Source organism: Macaca thibetana, chromosome 9, assembly GCF_024542745.1.
Source record: "Macaca thibetana thibetana isolate TM-01 chromosome 9, ASM2454274v1, whole genome shotgun sequence".
Taxonomy (NCBI): domain Eukaryota; kingdom Metazoa; phylum Chordata; class Mammalia; order Primates; family Cercopithecidae; genus Macaca; species Macaca thibetana.
This window is the reverse complement of record NC_065586.1, coordinates 26,675,493-26,699,826: the sequence shown is the minus strand read 5'-3', so window position 1 is coordinate 26,699,826 and position 24,334 is coordinate 26,675,493. Positions and strand designations below refer to the sequence as shown.

Below are 24,334 nucleotides of genomic sequence, written 5' to 3'. Positions count from 1 at the left end.
AAAATGATTATAAAGATGTTTGAAAGAATAGGTTCCAATTTAATTGGCTAAAATATTTGCATATATAATCATTATTGCCAAATGTGGGGTTGGCATCAAAATGTGGATGATCAAAAATAATTTTGTAAACAGATTATTCTATGTTGTGTGTAAGGATAGAAGAGTCTTTAATTATTTTTCCAAAATGAAGTCTGAGATCTTTAGCCCAAGAAGGAGTAGGTGAGGTGTAGCCTGCTTTCCTGGCTGTTGAATGCTTCTGGAAAGGATGCTGAATAACTTGCTGGAGAAGATGCATATGGTAAACATTGTGGGCAGATAAATATAGATTATAATTACTCAGGACCCTGATGAATTTCTGCATTTCTAAATGGAAAGGTCAATGTTAAATGTTTAAAAATGTTTATACTTTGGGAAGCAGAGGCAGGCAGATCACTGGAGGTCAGGAGTTGGAGACCAGCCTGGCCAACATTGTGAAACCTTGTCTCTACTAAAATTACAAAAATTAGCTGGGCATGGTGGCATCTGCCTGTACTCTCACCTACTTGGGAGGTTGAAGCAGGAGAATGACTTGAAACTGAATGTGGAGGATGCAGTGAACCGAGATCACGACACTGCATACACTCCAGCCTGGGTGACGGAGCTAGATTGTCTCAAATTGAACAAACACCAATAAAAGTTCATACATTTTGTCTTATGAAAAATCAACTCTAGTTGTTACTTAGAATTGCTATTATTCCACAGAAGTTCCTTAAGTACTATTTTTGCACTAAACTAAGAGAAAATGTACATTGTCTTGGAGAGTACACATATATCCCCGTCATGTTAAGATCCCTTTACAGCATTAAGAGAATTCTAATTTTCTAAAATATTTAGCAAAAAAAAAAGAATAGGGCATGAATTCCAGCTCATGCTGCTTCCTCACTGGGAGTTTGACTCTATAATAATACACTGAGGCATCAACGACACACTTCTTTCAACAACAAATCAAAGATTGACATGTTTATTTTGCGTGGTTTTGCTATTTCTTAGGGATTATGAAGGAAATGCTTAGTTAGAATAGAGAGGGTAGATGATAATACCAGGAAATTAAATGTGAGAGGTCAAGGAGAACATTTTATTTTATCACTAGTATTTTAAATATAAAGATTACATAATCGTAAATATAGGGCTTTTGGAGCCCATCTTAGTACTTCTCCCCAGGTACGTTCAATACATATCATTTTATTGAAGTTGCTTGTACACCTATCAGTCTCACCTACTAGTTAAATGGCTCCTCTAATTGATTTTTACATTTCTCTACCACATCTTGCCTTGAGTCGATTCTAAAGACATGATTGATGAAAGAAGGTAAATGCCAGTAACGTGAACAGGGCTGCATCTAGAAAACCGCTCTATCAAGGAAATCATTTAAAATAATGAAGTACTCAGTGTACAAATTTTAGGAAATTTCCCTATTATACTTGCTAGTTTGAATGATTTGTGTTATTTTCAAAAACGTAAATTGAATATATTATTATTGAGTGCATGTGTGTATATATATATATATATATGAAATATGAAATATTTATGTTAACATCACAGAGCAGACTTAACTCATGGCAAAGTTTTTTTTTAAGCACCTGCAGAAATCAGTCTTCTTTCCAGTTTCGAAAACCCTCACAAGCCATGGGCGAAAGAGGATCCTTTGGATGCCATATAGTGCATGAAACACATTGGGTTACAGTAATTTTTAAATAATTCATATTCATAATTCACAATGAGGAAACCTGAAAGTTGCTGGAAGCTATCAACGAATGAAAGGTGGGGCGGGGCCGCTGTCGGGGCGGGGCCTTGTGAGCCAGTGCCTGGACTCCCACTTCACAAATGGAAGGGAGGCGCGTGGAGGGAACTCAAGGCCTGATTGGTTCCTCCTAAGCAGGAGGCGATCTGGTTGGCAGGGCAACCGGCCTTCAGTTAGAGCCTTCAGTGGGTGCCTTCAGTTGGTGGCATTTGGTTGCCTTTCCTGGGAAGAGGTGGCAGGTGCTCAGCTCTGCAGGCGTGGGGGCAAGCGAAGGCCCCAGCTGCCCGAGAAGAACAGAGTTGCCCCACGGGGACCATGCTGACCTGTCACATGTGCACCAAAGCCAGCCTTAGGCAGTGCCAGCGCAGGGCTTCTGCAGAGCCTTCTTGAGGCTCTGACATCTATGAATGGGCGGCAAGCAAAGGCGCAGGCCCAGCACAGAGGAGCAGAGGAGCTGGAAACACGCTGTCCCTTAATACCATCCCCAAGCGGGGCCAGCTGAGGGTGTGGTGTTTGGAGCCGTCCTGCAGCTCTGAGATCCACGATGTGGCGGTGGGAGTAGCACGAGACTCCACTGCTTTGGAGCCTGCCCGGTCTGATTCAGGAGCCATGACTAGCAGCACATTGGCGACCAGAAGACGCCAAAAGGTAGGGAGACTACAGATACCGCTTGGCCTTAGGAGCTCCTTTGGCACTTGCTCACCCAAGGTTCCCCCCAGCGGCAACCACAGCCTAGGGCTCCTCCCTCCTGCCCCTAGTTCACTTTTCTAGGCTTAGGCCCCAAGCAGGAAGTACTTATTCTGATTCCAATGCCTACTCCGTTCTTCTTTCCCTGTTGCATCCAGCCGTTTACTTTTGGTCGCCCTGCCCAAATGTCCACTTCAGCGCCCTCTTCTTTTCCTAGGCTGGCCGAAAACCAAGTTTTCAAAATACAAAATGGATGCCACATTTTTCGTTACAGTAGAGGAAATGTTCGACAGCTCTTGTATGTAAACTGAAGTAGCCACACTGGGACTCCCAATTTCATATCTTGAGTTCTAGAGCAGAGCTCTCTCTCCTAAAGTGATGGCTGAGGGTTAGAGCTACTCTTCTTGATTCTAATAATCAGAAATGATTTTTTATAGAGACAGGGTCTCACCGTGTTGCCCAGGCTTGTCTCAAACCTTGGCCTCAAGTGATTCACCCACCTTGGCCACCCACTTTGTTGGGATGACAGGCAAGAACCACCACACCTGGCCTTGGGAGCTGCTCCTGCTTGGTGTGTTCTGGCTGGTCTTCTGCGCAGCTGTCAGTAAGATGCTCCTGCAGCACAGTTCCAAATCTTTCCGCACAAATTCAGTGGATGCTGTGATTTTTTACATGGAATAGCCCCTTTATTTATTCCAGAGAAGCTGGACAATTCACACTTACTAACATACGGCCTAGCAAATTTCATTTCTTGATCAACACACCTGTTAAAAGGTGATGCTTGTGGTCTAAATATGCAGATTCCTCATCATCCCCAAGAAAAAGGGAACCACTGCAAGGCAACCTGGGAGGGAGTTTAGGATTGTTCTGAGGCAGTGCAAGCCATTGAAATTCACACAGGAGTGGGTAGGAAAGAGAATCCACATGTTTTGATCCCTCCATGTTCTGGGTATCACTTGGTCCTCCTTAAATTGCACCATTTTTGGTGTCAGAGAAAACTGGATTTGAATCCCAGGTCCATCGCTCTTTATGATGTGATGGTGAAAGTGTTTTTAAGTTGTCTGAGCCTCAGTTTGCTCATCTATAGAAGGATGTGATTGTTACGAGGCTTCCACAAGGTAAGTGCGTAAAAACCATGGTAAAATACTTGTCATTTAAAAGAGAGTGTTATTGGCCGGGCGCGGTGGCTCAAGCCTGTAATCCCAGCACTTTGGGAGGCCGAGATGGGCGGATCACGAGGTCAGGAGATCGAGACCATCCTGGCTAACACGGTGAAACCCCGTCTCTACTAAGAAATACAAAAAACTAGCCGGGCGAGGTGGCGGGCGCCTGTAGTCCCAGCTACTCGGGAGGCTGAGGCAGGAGAATGGCGTGAACCCGGGAGGCGGAGCTTGCAGTGAGCTGAGATCCGGCCACTGCACTCCAGCCTGGGCTACAGAGCGAGACGCCGTCTCAAAAAAAAAAAAAAAAAAAAAAAAGAGAGTGTTATTATGAGGCTTCTGTAAGGTAAGTGTGTAAAAGTCTGGATGCAATGTCTAAAATTTTGTAAGTGTCCAATATGTGTACAAGGAGGATTATCTTTCATTTTTCAGATGATTAATTTTTAGACCAAGTTGATAAAATTGGGGACACTCATATTTCTTAGACAATCAAACCAAAGATCAGAAAGACTAAATAAATCACCACAGTCACAAAGCAGTTCACAATGCATTCACTGGGTAATTTCTAGTTAACAGTAGAAATGATGATCACATTGAAAAATCTCATATTTTGTGGTAGTTTTCTCTTACATAAACCTCTTGCTTTGTTGAAAGCATAGATTCTAAGCTGCTCTATGAAAGTGATTATTAGAAAAATGTGATGTACTTAGTGTGTACATTTGAGAAAATTTCTTCTGTTAGTCTTGTTAATTTGATTGAACATCTGTGTCATTTTCAAAAATGTAAATCGAATATATGTGAACGGGATATATATGTGTGTGTACATATGGAATATAACTTGATATTAGAAAGTAGGCTTAGCTCATGGTAATGCTTTTTTTCTGAAAGCGCCTGCAGAAATCTCTCTCATTTCTAGTTTGTTAATGTTTCAGAGATTAAGGGGGGAAAAGGGGCTTCTATGAATCCCGGACACTGCGTGAGGCAGATTTGGTTTCAGTAATTTTAGCATCATTTATTGTAAGGCAATGATCCCTAGGAATTTCTTCACAATGAGAAACCTGAAAGGTCCTAGCAGCGAACAATAAATGAAATGTAGGGTGGGTCCACTGGCAGGGCGGGACCTTGTGAGCCAGGTGCCTGTGCACTCAATTTCCAAGTTTGTGAGGAGGCACGCAGGGGATTCTGGACCTGATTGTTTCCTAGAACCTGGATGCGTTCTGGTTGGCAGGGCAACTGGCCTTCACTTGGTGGCCTTGAGTGGATGCCCTCATTGGTTGCCTTCATTTAGTGCCCTCAGTTGGTTCCCTCAGTTGTTTCTCTTCAGTTGGTGGTCTGCAGTTGTTGGGCAGTGGTGGAAGGAGGATGATTCCATTTGTGCTCTCTCCTCCCCCAGTCACAGCTCCCAGGCTTGTTGCATCCAGTCCCTTCTAAAATAAACCAGACAGGTTGGCATGGTTTTTTTTTTTTAGCAGACAAGTCAGCTTAGGGTACAGGGGTGACCTGGGTTCCGGGATTTTAGTGCAGTGCTGCCCCATGGCCCAGGGCTGCCCATGCCAGCCATGCCTTTGCCAGGAAGAGGCGATAGGTGTTGAGCCCTGCAGACTTGGGGGCAAGCGAAGGCCCAAGCTACCCCAGAAGAACACAGGTGCCACATGGGGACCACACTGAACTGTCGCATGTGCACCAAAGCCAGCCCCAGTCAGGGTGCAGACAGCGAAGGCGCAGGCTGCGATAAACAGGACCAGAGGCACCCGGAACACGCTGTCCCCAATGTCCTCTGCAAGCGGAGCCAGCTCAGGGTGCGGTGGATGAAGCTGTCTTGCACCTCTGGGATCCACGAGGTGGAGGTGGCAGTAGCGCTGCACTCCACTTCTTTGGAGCCTGCCCAGTCAAATCTGGGAGGCAACAAGGGACCTGACAGCAGCACACTGGCAAACAGAAGACGCCCAAAGGTAGGGAGGAAACGGATGCTGCTATAGTTCAGAAGATCCTCTGGCTGTTGTTGGCCCAAGGTTCCCCCAGAGACATCCAAACCCACAGTTTTCTCATCTATAAAAGATGTGATTGTTATGAGGCTTCCATAAGGTAAGTGTGTAAAAACCATGGCAAAATGCTTGTAACTTAAAAGAGAGGGTTTCTATAAGGCTTCTGTAAGGCACGTGTTTAAAAATCTGGACATAATACGTGTAATTTTTTTTAAGTGTTCAGCATATAGAGAAGGAGGATTGTTTTCTCATCTACTTTTTAGAGCAAGTTTGTAAGATTGGTGATACTCATATATCTTAGACAATCTAATCAATGATCAGAAAGAATAAATAGATAACCAAGGTCACAAAGCAATTCACAATGCATTCACTGTGTAATTTCTAGTTAAAAGTAGCAATGATTTTCACACTGAAATTTTTGTATTATGTTGTGATTTTCTCTTACATAATCCTCTTGGTGATATGTAAGCACAGATTTTAAGTTGCTCTATCAAAGTGATCATTAGAAAAATGTGATGTACTTAGTGTGTAAATTTTAGAAAATTTCTTCTGTTAGTCTTGTTAATTTGATTTAACATGTGTGTTATTTTAAAAAATGTAAATGTGAATTGGATATATATGTGTACATATGAAATATGACTTGACTTTATAGAGCTGGCTTAACTCATGGCAATGTTTTATTCTGAAGGCACCTGCAGAAATCTCTCTTATTTCTAGTTTGTTAAAGTTTCAGAGATGATGAGGGAAAGGGGGTGTAGGAATCCCAGACACTGTGTGAGGCAGATTTGGTTTCAGTGATTTTAGCATCATTCATTGTAGGTGATGATCCCTAGGAACTTCTTCACAGTGAGAAACCTGAAAGGTCCCAGCAGGCAGCAATGAATGAAAGGTGGGGCGGGGCCGCTGGCAGAGCGGGGCCTTGTGAGCCATGTGCCTGTGCTCTCAAGTTCCAAGTTTGTGGGGATGCCTGCAGGGGGTTCTGGACCTGATTGTTTCCTCTGAACCAGGATGCAATCTGGTTGGCAGGGCAACTGGCCTTCACTTGGAAGCCTTCAGTAGGTGACCTCATTGGTTGCCCTCAGTTAGTGCCCTCAGTTGATACCCTCAGTTGTTTCTCTTCTGTTGGTCATCCTCAGTTGGTGGTCCTCAGTTGGTGGTCCTCAGTTGTTGGGCAGTGGTGGAAGGAGCAAGAATCCGTTGGTGCTCTCTCCTCCCCCAGTCACAGCTCTCAGGCTTGCTGCATCCAGGCTCTTCTACAATAAACCTGACACATTGGCAGGTTTTTTTTTAGCAGACAAGTCGGGTCATGGTATGGAGATGACATGGCATGCGGGCTGGTAGAGCAGTGTCACCCCATGGCTTAGGGATGCCTGTGCCAGCAATGCCTTTGCCAGGAAGAGGCGATAGGTGTTGAGCCCTGCAGACTTCGGGGCAAGCGAAGGCCCAAGCTGCCTGAGAAGAGCAGGGTTTGCCCCATGGGGTCCACATGAACTGCTGCATGTGTGCCAAAGCCAGCCCCAACCAGGACTTGCACAAGGTTCTGCAGAGCTAGCCTGTGGCTCTGATTTCTACGAGAGTACAGACAGCGAAGACGCAGGCCGTAATATCCAGAAGCAGAGGCGCCCGGAGCATGCTGTGCCCCAGTGCCTGCCTGAAGCGAGGCCAGCGGAGGGTGCGGTGAGTGAAGCTGTCCTGCAGCTCTGGGATCCACGAAGTGGAGGTGGTAATAGCACAGGACTGCACTGCTTTGGAGGCTGCCCCATCGAATGTGGGAGCCAGCGAGGGTCCTGACAGCAGCACAATGGCCCCCAGAAGATGCCGAAAGGTAGGGAGGCGACGGATACCACTTAAGTTCAGGAGCTCCTCTGGCTGCGGATGGTCCAAACTTCCCCAAGAGGCATCTAAAACCTCAGTTTTCTCATCTATAAAAGATGTGATTGTTATGAGGCTTCCATAAGGTAAAGGTGTGAAAACCATGGCAGAAATGTTTACAATTTAAAAGAGGGGGTTTCTTTGAGGCTTCTGTAAGGCAAGTGTGTAAAATCTGGACACAATACCTTTAATTTAGGTCACTGTAACCTTTGCCTCCTGGGTTCAAGTGATTCTCTGGCCTCAGCCTCCTGAGTAGCTGGGATTAGAGGTATGCACCATCAGGCCCGACTAATTTTGTCCTTTTAGAAGAGACAGGGTTTCAGCATGTAGGTCAGGCTGGTCTCGAACTCCTGACCTCAGGTCATCTGCCTACCTTGAATTCCCTAAGTACTGGGATTACAGGCTTGAGCTACAATCCGGCCAAAAATTTCATTTCTTGATCAACAAACCTTTTCTAAGGAGATGCTTGTGGTCTAAATATGCAGATTCCCAGTCATTTCCAAGAAGAAGGGAAGGACTGCGAGGCAACACGGGAGGGAGTTTAGGATTGTTCTGAGGCTGTGAAAGCCATTGAAATCCACACATAAGACGGTAGAGAAAGGGAATCCACATGTCTTGATCCCTCCATGTACTGGGTATATCTTGGTCTTCATTAAGTTGCACCACCTTTGGCATCAGAGACAACTGGATTTGAATCCAAGTTCCAACGCTCATTAGGACATGATGGGGAATGTGTTTTCAAATCCTCAAAGCCTCAGTTTGCTTATCTATAAAACATGGGATTCTTATGAGGCTTCTGTAAGGTAAATGAGTAAAAATGTGGGTGGGCAAAATGCCACCAGAAGACGTCCAAAGGTAGGGAGGTGACAGATACTGCTCAAGTTCAGGAGCTCCTCTGGCCATTGCTGGCCCAAGGTTCCCCCAGAGACATCCAAAGCCTCAGTTTTCTCATCTATAAAAGACGTGATCGTTTTGAGGTTTCCATAAGGTAGGTGTGTAAAAACCATGGCAAAATGCTTGTAATTTAAAAGATAGGGTTATTATGAGGCTTCAATAAGGTAAATGTGTAAAAATGTGGATGCAATGCCTATGATTTTGTAAGTGTTTAGTATAGAGAGTAGGATTATTTTTCTCTCATTTAATTTTTAGAGCAAGTTTATAAAATGGTGTTGCTCATCCTTTTGAGATAATCAAAGCAAGGATCACAAAGATTAAATGAGTCACCATAGTCACAGAGCAGTTTACAATACATTTAGTGGGTAATTGCCAGTTAAAAGTAGCAATGATGATCACATTTAAAATCTTGTATTATGTGGTGGTTTTCTCTTACTTAAGCCTCTTTTTTGTTGAAGCAGTAGATTCTAAGTTGCTGTATCAAAATGATCACTAGAAAACTGTGCTATACTTTGTCTATAAATTTTAGAAAATGTCTTCTATTATTCTTATTAATTTGATTGAATATGTGTGTTATTTTCAAAAATTTAAATGGAATATGTGTGGACTGAATATGTATGTGTATGTATATGTTGGAAATATGATTTGACATTATAGTGTAGGTGTAGCTCATGGCAATGTGTTTTTCTGAAAGCACCTGCAGAAATCTGTCATTTTTCTAGTTTGTAAAAATCTCAGAGGTTATGGGGGAAAGGGGGTTCTATGAATCCCAGATAGTACATGAGGCAGATTTGGTTTCAGTAATTTTAGCATAGTTTATTGTAAGGCAATGATCTCTAGGAACTTCTTCACAGTGAGAAACATGAAAGTACCCAGCAGCCAGCAATGAATGAAAGGTGGGGTGAGTCTACCGGCAGGGCGGGGCCTTGTGAGCCTGGTGCTTGAGCTCTGAATTCCAAGTTGGGGGGACACATGGAAAGGATTCTGGGCCTCATTGTTTCCTCTAACCAGGATACAGTCTGGTTGGCAGGGCAAGTGACCTTCACTTCGTGGTCTTCAGTGGGTGCCCTCATTGGTTGCCTTCATTTAGCACCCTGAGTTGGTTCCCTCAGTTGTTTCTTTCAGTTGGTGGTATTCAGTTGTTAGGCAGTGGTGGAAGGAGGATGAATCCGGTTGTGCTCCCTCCTCCCCCAGTCACAGCTCTCAGGCTTGTTGCATCCAGGCCCTTCTAAAATAAACGAGACAGGTTAGCAGGGTTTTTTTTAGCAGACAAGTCAGCTCAGGGTACAGGGGTAACACGTGGTACTGGATGCTAGTGCAGTGCCATCCCATGGCCCAGGGCTGCCTGTGCAAGCCATGCTTTTGGAAGGAGGAGGCGATAGGTGTTGAGCTCTGCAGACTTCGGGGCAAGCGAAGACCCAAGCTACCCCAGAAGAGCAGGGGTGCCCCATGGAGACCACACTGAACTGTCGCATGTACACCAAAGCCAGCCCCAGTCAGGACTGGCACAAGGGTTCTGCAGAGCCAGCCTGTGTCTCTGACATCTACGGGGGTGCAGACAGTGAAGGCACAGGCTGCAATAAACAGGACCAGAGGGACATGCTGTCCCCCAATGTCCTCCGCAAGGGGGCCACCTCGGGGTGTGGTGGGTGATGTCGTACTGCACCTCTGGGATCCATGAGGTGGAGGTGGCTGCAGCGACGGACTGCACTGCTTTGGAGCCTGCCCAATCGAATCTGGGAGCCAGCGAGGGACCTGACAGCAGCACACTGGCCACCTGAAGACATCCAAAGGTAGGGAGACAACAGATACTGCTTAAATTCAGGAGCTCCTCTGGCCGTTGCTGGCCCAAGGTTCCCCCAGAAATATCCAAAGCCTCAGTTTTCTCATCTATAAAAGACATGATTGTTTTGAGGTTTCCATAAGGTAGGTGTGTAAAAACCATGGCAAAATGCTTGTAATTTAAAAGAGAACTTTTTTTCAGGCTTCTATAAGGTAAGTGTGTAAAAATCTGGACACAATACCTATAATTTTTTAAGTGTTCAGTATATGGAGAAGGAGGATTATTTTTTCTCATCTAATTTTCAGAGGAAGTTTATAAAATTGTTGATAGTCATATTTCTTAAACAATCTAACCAGTGATCAGAAAGAATAAATAGATAACCGAGGTCACAAAGCAGTTCACAATGCATTCACTGGGTAATTTCTAGTTAAAAGTGGCAATGATTTTCACATTGAAAATTTTGTATTATGTTGTGGTTTTCTCTTACATAATCCTCTTGGTGTTTTGAAACCACAGATTCTAAGTTGCTCTATCAAAGCGATCATTAGAAAAATGTGATTTACTTAGTGTGTAAATGTTTGAAAATTTCTTCTGTTAGTCTTTTTAATTTGATTGAACATATTTGTTATTTTCAAAAACGGAAATTGAGTACATATTGATTGGATTTATATGTGCTTATATGTGCATATATGAAATATGATTCAACATTATAGAGTAGGCTTAGTTCATGGCAATGTCTTTTTCTGAAAGCACCCACAGAAATCTCTCTTCTTTCTAGTTTGTAAATGTTTCAGAGATTATGCGGGAAGGGGATTCTATGAATCCCAGACACTGCGTGAGGCAGATTTGGTTTCAGTGATTTTAGCATCGTTCGTTGTAAAGGATGATCCCTAGGAACTTCTTCACAGTGAGAAACCTGAAAGGTTCCAGCAGCCAGCAATGAATGAAAGGTAGGGCGTGGCCACTGGCAGAGCGGGGCCTTGTGAGCCATGTGCCTGTGCTCTCAAGTTCCAAGTTTGTGGGGAGGCAAGCAGGGAATTCTGGACCTGATTGTTTCCTCTGAACTAGGATGTGTTCTGGTTGGCAGAGCAACCGGCCTTCACTTGGTGGCCTTCACTGGGTGCCCTCATTGGTTGCCTTCGGTTAGTGCCCTCACTTGTTAACCTCAGTTGTTTCTCTTCAGTTAGTGGTCCTCAGTTGGTGGTCTTCAGTTGTTGGGCAGTGGCAGAAGGACGATGAATCCGTTTGTGCTCTCTCCTCCCCCAGTCACAGCTCTCGGGCTTGTTGCATCCACACCCTTCTAAAATAAACCAGACACTGGCAGGGTTTTTTAGCAGACAAGTCAGCGCAGGGTGTGGGGGTGGCGCGAGGAGCGGGCTGCTAGCTCAGTGCCACCCCATGGCCCAGGACTGCCCTTGCCAGCCATGCCTTTGCGAGGAAAAGGCGATAGTTGTTGAGCTCTGCAGACTGGGGGAAGCGAAGGCCCAAGCTGCCCGAGAAGAGAAGGGGTGCCCCATGGTGACCACACTGACCTGTCGCATGTGCACCAAAACCATCCCCAGTCAGGGCCAGCACAACAATTTTGCAGAGCCACCCTGTGGCTCTGAGGTCTATGAATATGAAGACAGGGAAGGCACAGGCCGCGATATACAGGAGCGAAGGAGCCCTGAACATGCCGTCCCCCAATGCCATCTGCAAGCGAGGCCAGCTCAGGGTGCGGTGGGTGAAGCTGTCCTGCAGCTCTGGGATCCAGGAAGTGGAGGTGGCAGTACCACCGGACCCCACTTCTTTGGAGTCTGCCCAGTCCAATTTGGGAGCCAGCGAGGTTCCTGACTGTTGTACTTTGGCTACCAGAAGACATCCAAAGGTAAGGAGGCTTCGGATACCACTTAAGTATAGGAGCTCCTCTGCCTGCTGCTGGCCCAAAATTTCCCCCGAGGAATCCAACACCTGGGGCTCCTGCCTCCTGCCCCTAGTTTGCTATCCTAAGCCCAGGCCTCAAGCAGGAGGACTGACTCTGCCTCATCTCCCCACCCCTCTTTTTTCCTTGCTGTGTCCAGCTGGTTTCTTTCCTCTACCTACCCCAGTGCCCAGTTCTAGGCACTCTTCTTCTTCCCCTAGGCTGTCGGAAAACTACGTTTTTAGAATACAAAATTTATGCTACAGATGTCGTTGCTATAGAGGAAATGTCTGACAGCTCTTGTATTTAAACTTAAGCAGCCACATTGGGACTCACAATTTCATTATCTTGAGTGCTAGGCCAGAGCCCTCTCTCCTAAGGCAATGTCAGAGGGTCAGAGGTACTCTTCTTGATTTTAATAATAAAAAGGGATTTTTTTGCAGAGACAGGGTCTCACTGTGTTGCCCAGTCTGGTCTTGAACTCCTGGCCTCAAGTGATCCACCCACCTTGGCCTCCCACTTTGCTGGCATGATAAGCAAGAACCACCACACCTGGCCTTTGGAGGTGCTCTAGCTTTGTGTGTTTCAGCTAATCTTCCTGCACATCTGTCAGTAAGATGCTCTTGCAGTATAGTTCCAAACCTTTCTGCACAAATTCAGTGGATCCTGTGATTTTTTTACATAGAATAACCCTTTTTTTTTTTATTGCAGAGAAGCTAGACAATTCACAGTTAGTAACCTAAGGCCTAGAAAACAGTGTGTCTTGATCAAAACAATTGTTCAGAGATGCTTGTGGTCCAAAGATGCAGATTCCTAATAATGAAAGAGAAGAATCACGTGATGTCCACTACAGGCAAGCAGGGAGGGAGTTTAGGATTGTTCTGAGGCCGTGAAAGCCATTCAAATTCACCCATAAAAGGGTACAGAAAGGGAATCCACATGTTTTGATCGCTCCATGTGCGGGGTATAACTGGGTCTTCGTGAAGGTGCACCACCTTTGGTGTCAGAGAGAACTGGATTTGAATCCCAGTTCCAACACTCATTACGAAGTGATGGTGAGTGTGTTTTTAAATCCTTTGAGCCTCAATTTGGTCATCTATAAAAGAAGGGATTCTTATGAGGCTTGCATAAGATTAGTGTGTAAAAATCTGGGAATAATGCCTGTAATTTAAAAGATGGGTTGTTATGAGGCTTCAATAAGGTAAGTGTGTAAAAATCTGGACACAATGCCTTTAATTTTGTATTGTACAGTATATGAAAAAGAAATATTTTTTCTCTCCTTTTATTTTTAGAACAATTTATACAATTAGCATTATTCATATTTTTAAGATAATCAAAGGACCAATAAGTTTAAATAAATCACCATACTCACAAAGCAGTTCACAATATATTTACTGGGTAATTGCTACTTAAAAGTAGCAATGATGATCACACTGAAAATCTTTTATGTGGTGGTTTTCTCTTTCATGAGCTTCTTCATTTGTGGAAACCATAGAGTCTAACTTCTCTATCAAAGTGATCATTAGAAAAATGTGATGTACTTAGTGTATAAATTTTAGAAAATTTCCTCTGTTAGTCTTGTTAATTTGATTGAATATGTGTGTTTTGGATTATGAATATGAATATGTATTGATATATGAAATGAGGCTTGACATCAGAGTAATCTTAGCTCATGGCAATGTTTTTTTTTTTTTTTTTTTTTTTGAGACGGAGTCTCGCTCTGTCACCCAGGCTGGAGTGCAGGGCCCGGATCTCAGCTCACTGCAAGCTCCGCCTCCCGGGTTCACGCCATTCTCCTGCCTCAGCCTCCCGAGTAGCTGGGACTACAGGCGCCCGCCACCTCGCCCGGCTAGTTTTTTGTATTTTTTAGTAGAGACGGGGTTTCACCGTGTTAGCCAGGATGGTCTCGATCTCCTGACCTCGTGATCCACCCGTCTCGGCCTCCCAAAGTGCTGGGATTATAGGCTTGAGCCACCGCGGCAATGTTTTGTTCTGAAAACACCTGTCGAAATTTGTCTTTTTTCTAGTTTCCAAAAAAATCAGAGGCGATTGGGCAAGGTGGCTCTTTGAATGTCAGATAGTGCATGCGGTACATTGGTATACAGTAATTTCAGCATAATTCATATTCATAATTCACAATGAGGAAACCTCAAAGTTGCTACCAGTTACTAATAAATAAAAGGTGGGGCGGGGCTGCTGTGGCCGGGGGGGGGGCGCCTTGAGAGCCAGTGCCTGGACTCCCACATCACAAATGGCAGGGCGGAGCCTGGGAAAACTCAAGGCCTGATTGGTTCCTCCTAAGCAGGACGCAATATGCTTGGTAGGGAACCGGCCTTCAGTTAGTGTCTTCAGTGGGTGCCTTCACTTGGTGGCATTTGGTTGCCTTTCCTGGGAAAAGGTGGCAGTTGCTCAGCTCTGCAGGCGTGGGGGCAAGCGAAGGACCACGAGCTGCCCGAGAAGAGCAGAGTTGTCCCATGGGGACCAAGTTGACCTGTTGCATATGTCCCAGAGCCAGCCCAAGGCAGGGCCAGCTCAGGGCTTCTGCGGAGCTGTCCTGAGGCTCTGACATCTATGAGTGGGCGGCCAGCAAAGGCGCAGGCCCCAGCACAGAGGAGCAGAGGCGCCCGGAGCACACTGTCCCTTAATGCCAGCCCCAAGCTGGGCCAGCTCAGGGTGCGGTGTTTGGACCCGTCCTGCAGCTCTGAGATCCACGAGGTGGCGGTGGGAGTAGCACAAGACTCCACTGCTTTGGAGCCTGTCCCGTCAGACTCGGGAGCCTTGACTAGCAACACATTGGCGACCAGAAGACGCCAAAAGGTAGGGAGACTACAGATACCGCTTGGCCTTAGGAGCTCCTCTGGCCGTTGCTCACCAAATATTCGTTCCTCCGAGAGGCATCCGCAGCCTAGGGCTCCTCCCTCCTGCCCCTAGTTCGCTTTCCTAGACCCAGGCCCCCGAGCAGGAGGACTTGCTCTGACTCGACTCCCCACCCCTTCTTCTTTCCCTGTTGCATCCAACCAGTTGCTTTTCATGGCCCTGCCCAAATGCCCACTTCTGGGTCCTCTTCTCCTTTGACTAGGCTGGCAGAAAACTAAGTTTTCAAAATACAAAATGGATGCTACAGATTTCATTACAGTAGAGGAAACGTCTGACAGCTCTTGTATTTAAACTTAAGTAGCCACATCGGGACTCCCAATTTCATATCTTGAGTTCTAGAGCAGAGCTCTCCCTCCTAAAGTAATGACTGAGGGTTAGAGGTATTCTAATAATAAAAAATGATTTTTTTTGTAGAGTCAGGGTCTCACTGTGTTGCCCAGGCTGGTCTCAAACCTTGGCCTCAAGTGATTCACCCACCTTGGCCTCCCACTTTGTTGGGATGACAGGCAAGAACCACCACACCTGGCCTTGGGAGCTGCTCCTGCTTGGTGTGTTCCGGCTGGTCTTCCTGCGCAGCTGTCAGTAAGATGCTCCTGCAGCACAGTTCCAAATCTTTCCGCACAAATTCAGTGGATGCTGTGATTTTTTACATGGAATAGCCCCTTTATTTATTGCAGAGAAGTTGGACAATTCACACTTAGTAACATACAGCTTAGCAAATTTCATTTCTTGATCAATACACCTGTTAAAAGGTGATGCTTGTGGTCTAAATATGCAGATTCCTCATCATCCCCAAGGAAAAGGGAACCACTGCAAGGCAACCTGGGAGGGAGTTTAGGATTGTTCTGAGGCAGTGCAAGCCATTGAAATTCACACACGAGGGGGTAGAAAAGAGAATCACGTGTTCTGATCCCTCCGTGTTCTGGGTATAACTGGGTCCTCCTTAAATTGCACCATTTTTGGTGTCAGAGAAAACTGGATTTGAATCCCAGGTCCATCGCTCTTTATGATGTGATGGTGAAAGTGTTTTTAAGTTGTCTGAGCCTCAGTTTGCTCATCTATAGAAGATGTGATTGTTATGAGGCTTCCATAAGGTAAGTGTGTAAATACCATGGCAAAATGTTTGTCATTTAAAAGAGAGGGTTATTGTGAGGCTTCTATACGGTAAGTGTGTAAAAGTCTGGACACAATGTCTACAGTTTTGTAAGTTTTCAACATGTGGACAAGGAGGACTTTCTTTCATTTGTTTTAGACCATTAATTTTTAGACCAAGTTTATAAAATTTGGTACACTCATATTTCTTAGACAATCAAACCAATGATCAGAAAGACTAAATAAATTACCACAGTCACAAAGCAGTTCACAATGCATTCACTGGGTAATTTCTAGTTAACAGTAGTAATGACGATCACATTGAAAATCTTGTATTTTTTGTGGTTTGCTCTTACATCAGCCTCTTGCTTTGTTGAAAGCATAGATTCTAAGCTGCTCTATGAAAGTGATTATTAGAAAAATGTGATGTACCTAGTGTGTAAATTTTGGAAAATTTCTTCTATTAGTCTCATTAATTTGAACATGTGTGTCATTTTCAAAAATATAAATCAAATATATGTGGATGGGATATGTATGTGTACATATGAAATATAACTTGATATTAGAGAGTAGGCTTACCTCATGGCTATGTTTTTTTTTGTGTGTGAAAGCACCTGCAGAAATGTCTCTTATTTCTAGTTCATAAATGTTTCAGAGATTATGGGGAAAAGGGGGTTCTGTGAATCCCAGACACTGCATGAGGCAGATTTGGTTTCAGTAATTTTAGCATCATTCATCGTAAGGTGATGATCCCTAGGAATTTCTTCACGGTGAGAAACCTGAAAGGTCCCAGCAGGCAGCAGTGAATGAAAGGTGGGGCGGGGCCGCTGGCAGGGCGGGGCCTTGTGAGCTGTGTGCCTGTCCTTTCAAGTTCCAAGTGTGTGGGGAGGCATGCAGGGGATTCTGGACCTGATTGTTTCCTAGAACCTGGATGCGTTCTGGTTGGCAGGGCAACTGACCTTCACTTGGTGGTCTTCAGCGGGTGCCCTCACTTTTTGCCTTCAGTTAGTGCCCTCAGTTCGTTCCCTCCGTTGTTTCTCTTCACTTCGTGGTCTTCAGTTGTTGGGCAGTGGTGGAAGGAGGATGAATCCGTTTGTGCTCTCTCCTTCCCCAGTCACAGCTCTCAGGCTTGTTGCCTCCAGGCCCTTCTAAAATAAACCAGACAGGTTGGCAGGGTTTTTTTTTTTTGCAGACAAGCCAGCTCAGGGTACAGGGGTAACACGGGGTACCAGATGCTAGTGCAGTGCAACCCCATGGCCTAGGGCTGCCTGTGCAAGCCATGCTTTTGGAAGGAAGAGGCGATAGGTGTTGAGCCCTGCAGCCTTGGGGACAAACGAAGACCCAAGCTACCCCAGAAGAGCAGGGGTGCCCCATGGAGACCACACTGAACTGTCGCATGTGCACCAAAGCCAGCCCCAGTCAGGACTGGCACAAGGGTTCTGCAGAGCCAGCCTGTGTCTCTGACATCTACGAGGGTGCAGGGTGCAGACAGTGAAGGCGCAGCTTGCGATAAACAGGACCAGAGGGACATGCTGTCCCCCAATGTCCTCCGCAAGGGGGCCACCTCAGGGTGTGGTGGGTGATGTCGTACTGCACCTCTGGGATCCATGAGGTGGAGGTGGCTGCAGCGACGGACTCCACCACTTTGGAGTCAGCCCAATCGAATTTGGGAGCCAGCGAGGGACCTGACAACAGGACCACATTGGCCACCAGAAGACGTCCAAAGGTAGGGAGGCAACAGATACTGCTTAAGTTCAGAAGATCCTCTGGCCATTGCTGGCCCAAGGTTCCCCCAGAGACATCCAAAGCCTCAGTTTTCTCATCTACAAAAGACGTGATTGTTTTGAGGTTTTCATAAGGTAAGTGTGTAAAAACCATGGCAAAATTTTTGTAATTTAAAAGAGAGTGTTTCTTTCAGGCTTCTATAAGGTAAGTGTGTAAAAATCTGGACACAATACCTATAATTTTTTAAGTGTTCAGTATATGGAGAAGGAGGATTATTTTTTCTCATCTAATTTTCAGAGGAAGTTTATAAAATTGTTGATAGTCATATTTCTTAAACAATCTAACCAGTGATCAGAAAGAATAAATAGATAACCGAGGTCACAAAGCAGTTCACAATGCGTTCACTGGGTAATTTCTAGTTAAAAGTGGCAATGATTTCCACATTGAAAACTTTGTATTATGTTGTGGTTTTCTCTTACATAATCCTCTTGGTGTTTTGAAACCACAGATTCTAAGTTGCACTATCAAAGTGATCATTAGAAAAATGTGATTTACTTAGTGTGTAAATGTTTGAAAATTTCTTCTGTTAGTCTTTTTAATTTGATTGAACATATTTGTTATTTTCAAAAACGGAAATTGAATATATATGGATTGGATTTATATGTGCATATATGAAATACGACTTGACATTATAGAGTAGGCTTAGCTCATGGCAACGTTTTTTTCTGAAAGCACCCGCAGAAATCTCTCTTCTTTCTAGTTTGTAAATGTTTCAGAGATTATGGGGGAAGGGGATTCTATGAATCCCAGACACTGCGTGAGGCAGATTTGGTTTCAGTGATTTTAACATTGTTCATTGTAAGGGATGATCCCTAGGAACTTCTTCACAGTGAGAAACCGGAAAGGTCCCAGCAGCCAGCAATGAATGAAAGGTGGGGCGGGGCCACTGGCAGGGCGGGGCCTTGTGAGCCATGTGCCTGTGCTCTCAAGTTCCAAGTTTGTGAGGATGCCTGCAGGGGATTCTGGACCTGATTGTTTCCTCTGAACCAGGATGTGTTCTGGTTGGCAGGGCAACTGGCCTTCACTTGGTGGCCTTCAGTGGGTGCCCTCATTGGTTTCCTTCGGTTTGTGTCCTCAGTTGGTTCCCTCAGCTGGTGGTCTTCAGTTGTTGGGCAGTGGTGGAAGGAAGATGAATCCGTTTGTGCTCTCTCCTCCCCCCAGTCACAGCTCTCAGGTTTATTGCATCCAAGCCCTTCTAAAATAAACTGGACAGGTTGGCAGGGTTTTTTAGCAGACAAGTCAGGTCATGCTATGGGGCTGACACGGAGTGAGGACTGCTAGCGTATTGCTGCCCCATGGCCCAGGGCTGCCCGTGGCAGCAATGCTTTTGCCAGGAAGAGGCGAGAGGTGTTCAGCTCTGCAGAACTGGGGGCAAGTGAAGGCCCAAGCTGCCTGAGAAGAGCAGAGTTTACCCCATGGGGTCCACACTGAACTGTCGCATATGCACCAAAGCCAGCCCTAATCAGGGCTGGGACAAGCATTCTGCAGAGCCAGCCTGTGGCTCTGACGTCTACTAGCATGCAGACAGCGAAGACGCAGGCCGCGATATACAGGAGCAGAGGCGCCCGGAACACGCTGTTCCCCAATGCCAGCTGCAAGCCAGGCTATCTCAGCGTGCGGTGGGTGAAGCTGTCCTGCAGCTCTGAGATCCATGAAGTGGAGGTGGTAGTAGCGCAGGACTCCACTGCTTTGGAGGCTGCCCAATCGAATTTGGGAGCCAGCGAGGGTCCTGACAGCAGCACATTGGCCACCAGAAGACACTGAAAGGTAGGGAGGCGACGGATACTGTTTAAATTCAGGAGCTCCTCTGGCCATTGCTGGCGCGAGTTTCCCCAGAGGCATCCAAAGCCTCAGTTTTCTCATCTATAAAAGATGTGATTGTTATGAGGCTTCCATAAGGTAAATGTATGAAAACCATGGCAAAAATGTTTGTAATTTAAAAGAAAGGCTTTCTATGAGGCTTCTATAAGGTAAGTGTGTAAAAATCTGGATACAATACCTATAATTTAGGTCACTGTAACCTCTGCCCTCTGGGTTCAAGCAATTCTTCTGCCTTAACCTCCGGAGTATCTGGGATTAGAGGCATGTGCCATCAGGCCCAATTAATTTTATTCTTTTTAGGAGAGACAGGGTTTCACCATTTTGGTTGGGCTGGTCTCAAACTCCTGGCCTCAGGTGATCTGCTCACCTTGGTTTCCCTAAGTACTGGGATTACAGGCTTGAGCCACCATCCCCGGCCAAAACTTTGGTTTCTTGATCAACAATCCTGTTTCTAAGGAGATGCTTGTGGTCTAAATATGCAGATTCCCAGTCATTTCCAAGAAGAAGGGAAGGAGTGCAAGGCAACCTGGGAGGAAGTTTAGGATTTTTCTGAGGCCATGAAAGCCATCGAAATTCATACATAAGACGGTAGAGAAAGGGAATCCACATGTCTTGATCCTTCCATGTACTGGGTATATCTTGGTCTTCATTAAGTTTGCACCACCTTTGGCATCAGAGACAACTGGATTTGAATCCAAGTTCCAACACTCATTAGGATGTGATCGTGAATGTGTTTTTAACTCCTCTGAGCCTCAGTTTGCTTATCTATAAAAGATGGGATTCTTATGAGGCTTGCGGAAGGTAAATGAGTAAAAATTTGTGTGGGCAAAATGCCTGTAATTTAAAAGATAGGATTGTTATGAGGCTTCGATAAGGTAAGTGTGTAAAAACCTGGACACAATGCCTGTAATTTTGTAAGTGTTCAATGTATAGAGAAGGATTATTTTTCTCTCATTTAATTTTCAGAGCAAGTTTATAAAATGGTGTTACTCATATTTTTAAGATAATGAAAGCAAGGATCACAAAGATTAAATGAGTCACCATAGTCACAGAGCAGTTTACAATACATTTAGTGGGTAATTGCCAGCTAAAAGTAGCAATGATGATCACATTTAAAATCTTGTATTATGTGGTGCTTTTCTCTTACATAAGCCTCTTTTTTTGTTCAAGGCATAGATTCTAAGTTGCTGTATCAAAATGATCACTAGAAAACTGTGCTATACTTTGTCTATAATTTTTAGAAAGTGTATTCTATTACTCTTGTTAATTTGATTGAATATGTGTGTTATTTTCAAAAAATGTAAATGGAATATGTGTGGATTGAATATATATGTGTATATATATGTGAAATATGATTTGACATTATAGTGTAGGTGTAGCTCATGGCAATGTGTTTTTCTGAAAGCACCTGCAGAAATCTGTCATTTTTCTAGTTTGTAAAAATCTCAGAGGTTATGGGGGAAAGAGGGTTTTTTGAATCCCAGACAGTACATGAGGCAGATTTGGTTTCAGTAATTTTAGCATCATTCATTGTAAGGTGATGATCCCTAGGAACTTCATCACAGTGAGCAACCTGAAAGTTTCTAGCAGCCAGCAATGCATGAAAGGTGGGGGAAGTCCACTGGCAGGGTGGGGCCTTGTGAGCCTGGTGCTTGAGCTCTCAATTCCAAGCTAGGGGGACACATGCAAAGGATTCTGGGCCTGATTGTTTCCTCTAACCAGTATGTGGTCTGGTTGGCAGGGCAACTGGCCTTCAGTGGGTGCCCTCATTGGTTGCCTTTGGTTAGTGCCCTCAGTTGGTACCCTCAGTTGTTTCTCTTTAGTTGGTGGTCCTAGTTGGTGGTCTTCAGTTGTTGGGCAGTCGTGGCAGGAGGATGAATCCGTTTGTGCTCTCTTCTCCCCTAGTAACAGGTCTCAGGTGTGTTGCATTCAGGCCGTTCTAAAATAAACCGGAGAGGTTGGCAGGTATTTTTTAGCAGACAAGTCAGCTCAGGGTACGGATGCGGGCTGCTAGTGCAATACTGCTCCATGGCCCAGGGCTGCCCGTGGCAGTGATGCTTTTGCCAGGAAGAGGCAATAGGTGTTCACCTATGCAGACTCGGGAGAAAGCCAAGGCCCATGCTGCCCGAGAACAGCAGGGGTGTCCCACGTGGTCCACACTGAACTTTCGAATATTCACCAAAGCCAGACCCAATCAGGGCTGGCACAAGGGTTCTCAACAGCCAGCTTCTGACTCTGACATCTACGAGTGTCCAGACAGCAAAGACGCAGGCCGCGACATACAGGAGCAGAGGTGCCCAGAACACACTGTCGCCCAATGCCAGCCATAAGCAGGGCTATCTCAGGGTGCGATGGGTGAAACCGTCCTGCATCTCAGAGATCCACAAGGTGAAGGTAGCAGTAGCGCCAACTCCACTGCTTTGGAGCCTGCCCAGGAGAAGTTGGGAGCCAGCAAGGGTCCTGACAGCAGCACATTGGCCACCAGAAGACACCCAAAGGTAGGGAAGTGGCAGATACTGCTTAATTTCAGGAGTTCCTCTGGCCGTTGCTGACCCAAGGTTCCCCCAGAGGCATCCACAGCCTGGGGCTCCTTCCTCCTGCCTGGCGTTTGCTTTCCTATGCCCAGGCCCCAAGCAGGAGGACTGGCTCTGCCTGGAGTCCTCACCCCTTCTTCTTTCCCTGCTGTGTCCAACCGGTTTCTTACTTTCCCACTACATACCCCAATGCCCCGTTCTGTTTCCTCTTCTTCTTCCCCCAGGCTGGCTGAAAACTAAGTTTCAAAATACAAAATATATGCTAGAGATTTCATTGCTGTAGACGAAATGTCTGACAGCTTTTCTATTTAAACTCTGATTGTTCTCTTCATTTCTTTAAACATTAGAATAATTAAGTCTCATCATAGACATGCTTTTGTAACTTGAAAGTATGACAGTAAATTTGCACAATTTAAAATTTCTTCTAAATTTTTCTTTTCATAAATGTTTGGCAAACAGGTAGTATTTAGTTACTTGAGTAACTCCTTTAGTGGTGATTTGTGAGATTTTGGTGCACCAATCACCCAAGCAGTACACACGGAATCCAATTTGTAGTCTCTTAACTTTCTCCCCCTTCCCACCATTTCCCCCTGAGTATCATCCTTGTATTTGAGACTGAGTCTCATTGTGTCACCAAGGCTGGAATGCTGTGTCACGATGTCAGCTCGCTGCAACCCTTGGTTCCCAAGTTCATGTGATCCTCCTGCTTCAGCTTCCCGAGTGGCAGGGATTAGAGGTGTGGGTCACGATGCCTGACTAAATTTTTTAATTGTTTTTTTTGTTGGTTTGTTTTTGTTTTGTTTTGTTTTTTTGAGACAGAGTCTCACTCTGTCACCCAGGCTGGAGTGCAATGGCGCGATCTTGGCTCACTGCAAGCTCTGCCTCCCGGGTTCACGCCATTCCCATGCCTCAGCCTCCCAAGTCGCTGGGACTACAGGTGTCCGCCACCTCGCCTGGCTAATTTTGTGTATTTTTAGTAGAGACGGGGTTTCATCCCAGGATGATCTCGATCTCCTGACCTTGTGATCTGCCTGCCTCGGCCTCCCAAAGTGCTGGGATTACAGGTGTGAGCCACCATTCCCGGCCAATTTTTTGTATTTTTAGCAGTTAGTGGATTTCACCAAATTGGCCAGTCTGTTCTCGAACTCCTGACCTCAAGTGATCCACCTGCCTTGGCCTCCCCTAGGGCTGGGAATACAGGAATGAGCCAGCAGAACCCAGCCAACGTTCCCCACCCACTTTTTTTTTTCTTATGTCCTGAAGTCATTCTTTGAGTTGTCATGTAAATTAATGGGTTACTCAAATTACTGGAAAACTAGTTGAAGAAATAAGCAGGCAGTTTGTGAATATTAGACAGAACGGTGGTGCCGAGCATGGCTAAAGCATCTCTGCATTCACAGGGAGAGGAGCGGAAGACCTTCTGGTGTGGGCTGGGCTGCAATTCACTTGCAGGAGAAACAGCCCGGGTGTGGAGAGGTGGCCATCCTTGGCGGGATCCTTTCTGAAGAGCCGAGAAATCAACACAGAGCTTCTTCTATCTGATTCTCTAACAACTGCAGACCTTCCATGAGTCAAGCTTTGTGTCAAAAGGACAAATTAAAAGGCAAGAAAATAAAATCTTAATACCAGGACTTTTGGGGAAAACAAAACAAACAAAAACTCACATCTAATTCCAGATTATTTCAGGGACCCGCACATTTTGTCCAAATCTGTGTCTGTTGTTTCTGTGTCCAATGTACCCTTTGTTGTTGTTGTTATTGTTGTTTATCTGTTTTTCGTTTTTGTTGTTGTTGTTGTTGAGACTGAGTCTCACCCTGTCACCAGGCTGGAGAGCAGTGGTGTGATCTCGGGTCACTGCAAGCTCCGCCTCCCAGGTTCACACCATTCTCCTGCCTCAGCCTCCCGAGCAGCTGGGACCACAGGCACCCACCACCACCCCGGGCTAATTTTTGTATTTTTAGTAGAGATGGGGTTCCCCATGTTGGCCAGAATGGTCTCAATCTCTTGACCTCGTGATCTGCTCGCCCTCGGCCTCCCGAAGTGCAGGGATTACAGGCCTGAGCCATCGCGCCCAGCCCAATATACTCTTTGTCGAAGACAATGTTCGAAAGTTGTTCCTATACTCAGCATGGTATGAAACTAGATAAATACATTTTAGGGAAAT

The 24,334-nt window shown here is 45.4% G+C and overlaps 1 protein-coding gene and 1 long non-coding RNA gene across 4 annotated transcripts in view; one reads left to right on the top strand and one right to left on the bottom strand.

Moving 5' to 3' along the window:
- RAB18 (RAB18, member RAS oncogene family) overlaps positions 1–24,334 on the bottom strand; it is a 539,744-nt gene that overhangs the window by 488,372 nt on the left and 27,038 nt on the right. The gene's annotated exons all lie outside the window — the stretch shown is intronic.
- Positions 1,866–23,768, top strand: LOC126962891 (uncharacterized). Of its 3 annotated transcripts, XR_007728847.1 has the most exons (4): positions 1,866–5,718; positions 7,577–9,760; positions 17,336–22,134; positions 23,571–23,768. It is a non-coding gene; the product is annotated as an uncharacterized LOC126962891 (long non-coding RNA). The 3 variants fall into 3 exon arrangements; XR_007728846.1 differs by having other exon boundaries at positions 1,866–9,624; positions 17,197–22,134; XR_007728845.1 differs by having other exon boundaries at positions 1,866–9,760.